The following is an 8462-nucleotide window of genomic DNA, read 5'->3' as shown; positions in this document are numbered from 1 at the left end:
ACTGCCGTTTCCTCCCCCGCACTCCACCCCCTCCTCGTCTCTTCCAGTTTAGATGATAAGGTTGGGTGGGCTCCTGGTCTTTCCCTCCTTCGTCTCCGCGAGTTGGCGTCTTTACCGTAGCTTAAGCAGAGCCTGAGTGTCCCAGCCTGGGGGAGATCCCAGGAAGGCAACAGCAGAGAATGATGTAATTAAATGATCGTGTGTGTATGTGTGTGTGTGTGGTCTGGGGGGATTTTTTTCATCAATTATTACGCTTAGATTCCTTTCCGGACCTCCTGAAGCGCTCACTGTATTTGAATTCAATCTTCCTGCATTTTGTGGGCATGTATCTTGGCTCCCCTAAGAGACCACAAACTCACTGAGGACAGGAATTGTGAGCAACTTGGAAGAAGTGGCCAGTTTATTTTGTTTGCCATTTTTATCCTCAGCTTGACACAGTGTCCTACGCGGTAGGAAATCTGTCAGTCTTTAATTGAATACATACGTATTGTGAGTCTATTCTACGTCTGTATGCAAATAGATACAGGAAAAAAGGCACGGTGCTTTATTTATCCTATGTCTTTTGTGCCTAGCCTAGAGCTACTAGCACATACCTGAAGATTCTTATCAGCAAACTTCAAGGCTATGCTGGATGCTCTGCCACAGCCTAGTTTGCTGTGGGGCCTCAGACGAAGTGGCAATCTCTCAGCTTCCTACACTTTAAAATTAAGCGGTTGCATCAGATGACCTTTAAAATTCCTTCCACTCCTAAAATTCTATAATTGTATGATTATAATGTCTGTCCAGCCCAGCTCCCCTGCTACTGTTCAAAAGTTCAGATGAAGATTTATAGTAGGTGAATGGGCTTTGAAAATTACAAAGAATTTTCCCAAACCCAAGCCTTTTTCAAATGGAAAGTTTGCTTCTAAGGGTTGAAATACCTTCAAATTTCTTTGTAGTCTTCATGTGCCTAATAACACTTCCTTATCACATGGTAGCTATTAAACTATTCAAAGCGTATTTACTGATTAAACAAATGAATGCCATGCAAATCTTCAGTTTCTAATTACATTTTTGTTCATTTTCACACTTGCAAAGGTAACCTTCCTGAAAAATCTAAATTGTGAGTTTGTGATAGGACCAACTTAAAAGTAGCAGTGATGATTATTCTTCAATTAATGATACCCTTTTTGATACTGTTCAAGAGGAATTTCTCTTATATCAATCCAACCCAGAGCTGTGTTACACAAACAATTATTTAAATTCTTGTTCTTATGTCCAATCCAAGAAATATGCAAATGCAAGGGAACAGACTCCTTAGCCTTTGAATGTAAGTACTAAAGACAAAGAGTGACCTGTTTGTTTTTAAGGGAGACACAGACTGTTCTTCCAAAAGCACCTCAACTACCCAAGCCTGGATCCTCCTAAAAAAGGAACATTGTCTGGCAGGCTTCTAGATGGAGAGGAGAGCCAGAGGTCCTCCCTCCTCCCAAAACTGCAAGTGCTCTTCCTTAAAACCCAGGGCAACTGTTTTCCTCTCCTGAGAAAGGTTTTCAGAGCTTTGTGGGATTGTTTGCCTTATGCCTTCTTTCTATCCCCTGCTAACCTCCTTTCCAGTCTGGATGAGTGTGTGAGATTTCCTCCAAGAGAGGAAAAACCAGGTTAAAGAGTCAGAACCCGAATAAATTCCCATTCTAATATAGGACTGGAAAATGCAAAATGGAAAAAAGAAAGAAATTAGTGAATTCAAATTTTCTGGTCTTAGTCTATTATTGCCCTACCAAAATTTAGGCGGTTTTGATTTCAAAATGAAGTTCCACCTGAAGAATTGGTAGAAAGAGAGCTGATTTTTCCTTCCCAAATAATTTATAACTCCCATCTTTTAAAACAGACCCATTACAATAATCCCTTTAAAATGAAATCATTTGCAGTCCATTTGCTGAGAATTCATAGAGGGCAGGAGTTTTTTAAATGCCTGATTGTAATTATTCATTTGAGAAACAGGTTACACAGATGTGGGTGAAATTGGCTCCAAGAATTTTTTTTTTATAAATTCATTTTATTTCTTATGTCTCTGATCCTTTGTCAACAAGCAGAAAAGGAAAGTACGAGTAGTTCCCTAAACCATTTTCTTTTCCTGGAAGACTTCAAGAAATGGCTTAATTATGGGGGAAAGTGGGCTAGCCTATTTCAAGGTATTTCCAATCCAACAACTCACTAAGCAACCCAACAGATTGTATTAATGTACTGCATTAAGAATGGGTTATTAGGAAAATAGTTGCTATCAAATGTCAGTAGAGAACATAGATCTGTAATTCCAATAAGGAGTCTTTTCATTGTACATTGAAAGATATGCTCGGGGCGCCTGGGTGGCTCACATGGTTAAGCATCTGCCTTTGGCTCAGGTCATGATCCCAGGGTCCTGGGATCGGGTCCCGCATCGGGCTCCCTGCCCCTTGGGGAGCCGGCTTCTCCCTCTGCCTGCCTCTCTCTCTCTCTCTCTCTGTCTCTCATGAATAAATAAAATCTTTAAAAAAAAAAAAAAAGAAAGATATGCTCTGCTCCATCTTATCTCTGCAATAGTCATCTCCGAAGTGGGGTACACGTATCCAAATAGTACCATAAGATAATTCATTGTGTGCAGGAAGAAAACAGCCTTGTTAATATTTAATTAAGAATTAACATATATAAATGTATGTTTCTATCTAACTATATACAGAGAGACAGAAAAAGAATATGAACATTTTGGAGCCACGTGCTAATTGGCATTGCATGATCAAAAAAGTTCAGATGACTTGCCCTGCCAAGCAGCAAAAGTGGTCTTTGAAATGGATAAAAAAATATTATTCCTTGCCATTATTTGAAACTCTTCACTGACTTACCATTGCAAACAGAATAAAATCCCCATGGGATCCTTATATGGCCAATTAGGCCTGCAAGAGGTGAGTGCTGCCTGTTCTTCAACTACTTTTGGCAGCTCTCTCTCCCCTCACCCATATGCTCCAGCCATTCTGGGCATCCTTTCTTCCCATGTGCCAAGTTTTTTTCAACTCATTCAGTTTTGCATATGCTGCCTGGAATCCCATGACCATGCCTACTTCACATGGCTGACTCTTCTTTGATATCTGTATTTAAATGTACTTCCTTGGAGAGACTTTCTCTGACTCCCTACCCAACAAAAAATTCCTTTTACATTTTCTGTGTCAGTCCCCTATTGGCTTCTTAACATATATGGTAGTCTTCAATTACTTCATTTGAGTGTTTTTTGCTAAAACTCCCCACAAATCTACACGTAGGTATGGACCACATCTCCCTCATTCATCTGTTCTTTCCCCAGTGCCTCCTTCAGTTGTGACTCATTGGGAGGGCTCACTGAATAATGTTTGGCTGGCTGAGCCACATGGGTAAAGCAACGTCAGCTGCACAATGTCCAGTATTAACATTTTGTCAATTAGATGTGTACCCATGCCAGAAAACTTGCTAAGGATTTAACATGTATCCGCTCATTACTTAATTAACTATTTAATTAATTATTTTAAACAAAACTCAGCTAAGTATGATCATTGTTCCCACTTCACAGATCCCTTTCCAAACAATGCAGTCACACACCAATTTAGTGAAAGAGGAAGGCTTCAGTGTAGGCATCTGATTCCTAGTATGTTCTTGACTTTATGCAATACTCCTTTTTCTCCCAATCCAACTAATAACAGCTAATGTTTATTGGTGATTTATTTTGTGTCAGGCACTACATTTAGCACTTTGAATAATTTCTAGTAATGTTGAACAGTTTTGAAAACAAGTTGTTTAGGTTGAAGGTGAAATTTGTATTCTCCAGTTTACGTTGGCTTTTATTTGGTGGTGGTGGGGGTTAATGTTAAAGACGGTGGTGTATTCACTACACACATGACCTTCCTGCACCAGTTATAGGAGTTGTCACATCAGTTTCCTGTCTTCCCCTTTCCCTAGGTCTCTCCATAGCTAGTGGATAACTTGGCTTCCGCTGCACTAAATTACATTATATTCTTCATCATTAGAACAATGTCTTTTAATAGCTCTCAAAATACTTGGCTCCCCTTGGATACCATTGAGACAAGGTGTCTTGCATTTCAGATCAATTACACAAGGAACCATAGAAAGAAAGTGAGGGAGAAGAATATGCAGACTCTTCTCATTAACTGCTGAGCGGATAATGGGAGTTTTGCAAAACTGCCCTTTAAAATACTTTCAGGTATCAACAAATACTGGCCTGAGTCTGAATCCAGTAATTGTATCTCTTCTCATATACCAAATTTAAGTGGCTTTAATGCAAGGGCTTAAACTCTCTTATCTATAAAAATAGGTCTAAGATTATCTACTTGACTCATAAGGATGTTGTAAAGGTTATTTCAACTTCATATAACTCTTGGAGATAACAATACACCTTCATATTTACATAACTTTTATCTCATCAGACCTCTAATGAGTTTTTTGGGGTTTTTTTCCCCTAGTTTAATAAATCTTGCAGCAGCTTCAAAAGGTAGGTAGGGGGCAGTTTTTGCCTACATCATACAGAATAAAAAGAAATTTTTCCAAGGTCATGGAGTTTGAGAAAAAACTTAGCACTGAATTTTGTTACACTTCACTTCTACCAGTCCAAATCTGCACCCAGTTTATATATACATGAATTAAAATTCCACGTTACTTTTGTTTAGCTACTATGCACAGCCTACATAATCATTTCAGGTTTCAAAAGATGGTTTGTATAATTAAATAGGAAGAGAGAAGCATGAAATAATATCACTGTCATTGTGTGAACTCATATATGCATATGTATTTTTTCCCATTTTAATAGTCCTACTTAATGTGAAATAGATAAAATGTGTACTATGACTAAGTAAGTTTATTTAGAGCAGTATTATTAGACTTTTAAAACTATACCTTTACCAAAAAGACTTAGAATGTTTTTAAAAATTACTGTAGTCTTAAAATTATCTAGAAACTATAAAAAGTAACTTCTATCATCTCTCTCCTGTCCTCCAATTGTCTGTTAGTCCAAAATAAAAAGGCTTTATCATAGTAAATCACAAAACCAGCTTCATAACACTTTTTTGACTCCAGTCTCCTTGAAAGTACAAATAGTAAGAAATGAACTCGGTTAGTTTTGCTTCTTTTTCTTTGGGAGTACTGGGTAGGGGAGTGAAGAGAGAGACAGAAAGCTACTCCCCAAATCTTTAAGGGCCACTGAAATGACAATCAAAAGCTTTCATATCATAAGGAGTCTTTTGTTATTTTTGTCTCTTTTCCATAGAACTGATCCAAGGATGAATGAGGTTAACATTGAAGCCAAATTCAGTAGATTTCTAGGGCATAATATTCTAGCAGAATACAACTCCATAAAATGTACAGTAGCCATTGAAAATAAGATCTTTGGGACTTCTCTTAGTAGCTTGCAAAGAAAAGGAGTGCAAGAGTAGCTTGCAAAGAAAAGGAGGAAACAAATCAAAGAATAAGTAGCACAGCTGGGTAGATATTAACTACTCTGTGCGGCTTTCCATTTCTCTATTTGATCTGGACAAAGAGTAGATATAGTCCAGCCCCCAAGAGTCCAGATATCCCTGACAGTATGTTAATCTCTGATAGGAGCACAGAACAGAAGGGAAGGGAAATGATCAAAGCCCAAAGTTTATTGTGTCTATCAGCCTCTACTGCTTGGAATAGTACAGTGTGGGGCTTAAATTCCTAAATTTTGAGGTCAAAATCCTAGTTTTCAATCCAGTATATGCCACTCACTAGCTGTACAAGATCATTTGACTTTCTGAATCTCTGTTGCCTAATCTGTAAGATGGACATTCCGTCACCTTCTATTGGTAAGTTTGCTCTCTATGGCATGGAGCAAATACACAAATCACACAGAGTAATACATGTTAGCTGTTGTTAAATTTATTTCACAGTTCAAATATCACCTTTCACTTGACACTGTCCTCCAACATGCCTCCCTAGATGAAGACAAGAAGTTAAAAATCCAGTCAAAAATAAACTTATTTCCTGCTAGAAATAAAACAAAATTTAAAGGCCACCGTACCAAGAAATAGAGAACAGGGGTTGAAACTCAGACGTTTTGTGTTGTAATTAAATTAAAAGGATGGAATGAACTACTGTCTTCCTACATCTTGTCAAACCTGTCTTTTATGTGAATCATAGTACAAGGACTCTGCCCTTGAGTTTCACAGGCTTCTAGGAGGTAAGCAGTAGATTGGATGGTAGTCTGGAATTTTGACTACGCATTTGAATTATTCTTTGCAATGTGGAAAATTACTTAAGATAGGTCAGAGGGAATCCCTTATTTAATACATCATGGAATAAATACATACAATTTATCATGTAGAGATATTCTAGAGTCTGAAGATGTGAGTAAGCTTAGATCAACACCTAGACGTGGACCCATGATTGTTTGCCTTGAACAATGTTATGTTACTGAAGTGCTCAGCCAGCTACCTTTATTTTCTCAGTTACTATTACCAGGTATGACTCGGAGTCATATTGTGGGCAGAGGCTGGTCCATTTTCTAAAGTCAGATGTGGTCTTAGCTGTAGTGGTCTGAAGAACTCCTTTTTAAGAAGGTGATTGGTTCATTGTTAATCTAGTGCTATGTGCCTGCTATCTAGATGCTGGACTTCTTCAGAGGTCCCGCACCAATGTATTTTATCCCATTCTCCACCTCCTAGTCTAACTCCCTGATATTTCTAGGTTTTGATTCCCTTACCTACTTAGATTCACATTATCTACTTTTGTTTCCTTTATATCTGCTGACCATGGATTCAACTCTGAATTGATAGCCTCATGGTACGTACCAGTCATCTTTTTTATAACCTAACTCTTGGTCCCTGCCTACCATGGCCTATAACATTACCTCATAGACCTGAGCATTTCATTAGGGAATGTTTGGAATTTACCCATTGACTTTTAAGGGTTCTTATCATCGAAATTATCTTATAATATATATTTCAGTGCTGTTGTTTTAGTACTAAATAGGTAACCAGTATCTGTTTTTCTATATTCTGTTGGCATCCTGCATCTATTCTGACATTATATTTTTGTTATAATCATCTGTTTTATCCATCCATCTTCATCAGAGTGCGAACTCCAATGGACTAGGTGTCCTGTAGGTCTTATATATTTATCTCCTAGCCTTAGTATCCAACCTAAGGCAGAAGCACAGTAGACATGCAGTAAGTGTTTATTGAATGAATAAATGAATGACAAGGCTGGCATTCTCCCATCTTTGATATGGTTCTTTTTTTTTTTTTCCGATAGCTTTTCTTAATATTGTCAGGTAATCATCACTAGGATGAATCACAGTCACCCACCCCGAATGTCACATAAAGCTAAATTTACACCCAAGACAAAAGTTGAATGAATAAATAAGCAATTAAAAAATCATTAACTGAAATGTTAATGTCTTCCAACCTATCGCTATTAGCTACAGCTTGTTTGAAGAGAATCCTACCGCATAAAAATGACAATGCTTTTTAGCATTTAAAATATATTTTAATAAATTATTTTGAAGTTTAACCTACAGCCACAAGAATGTCCAAATCTTAACTATATTGCTCAGTGATTTTGTTTTTGCACATACACACGCATGTGTGTGCACGCACACACACACACACAGGTAGAATTCTTTTCCAGAATCGCAAAGGCTTCTTGAATGTTACCAGTCAATAACACCAGTGTGCATCCACTCTGACAAAGATATGCCTATTCTGACTTCTGTCACCAAAAATTAATTTTGCTCTTCTTGAAAATATTTAATAGAACCAAATAATATATATTCTTGTATCTGGGTGTTATAATTCAATATTGTATTTGTGAGATTCGTCATGCATGTAGTATGTACTAGTGACTGGTCCATTCTATTGCCGTGTAGTATTCCAACAGTATGAATATACAACCATTTATTTTTTCATTCTACTAGTGGCAGATCTTTAAGTACTTTCCCCTTTATGGCTCTTATGAATACAATGGCTATGAGCATCACTGTTCATGTTATTTGGTAGACATAAGCACTCATTCTCTAGGATACATTCTTGGGCCTGGAATCCAGAAGTCCTAGGAAGGCACGTGTTTACTTGTACTATATAGTACCAATTTTTCAAAGTGTTTATTCCAAATAGCAACGTATGAGAGTTCCAGTAATTTTACATCCTCACCGACACCTAATTAAAAAAATTTTTTTTAGCCAAGCTGGCAAAAGTTTAGAGGTAACTTATGGTCATTTAATTTACATTTTTCTGAAGAATAATGGCTGAGTATTTTTAAAGTATTTATTGACCACTTGAATATCCTATTTTCTAAAGTGCTTGTCTCAGGCTTTAGTCGTTTTAAAAAATATTAGGTGGTCAGTCTTTCTTATTGATTTGTAGAAGTTCTTATATAATCCTTTTCCTCATGTGATTTATAGAGACAGTAGTGATATTTTATATATAATGCCCCAATCTATGGTT

This window comes from Leptonychotes weddellii, chromosome 6 (assembly GCF_054177405.1).
Source record: "Leptonychotes weddellii isolate Sample4059 chromosome 6, ASM5417740v2, whole genome shotgun sequence".
Lineage (NCBI taxonomy): Eukaryota > Metazoa > Chordata > Mammalia > Carnivora > Phocidae > Leptonychotes > Leptonychotes weddellii.
Note: the sequence above shows the minus strand (reverse complement) of the source record.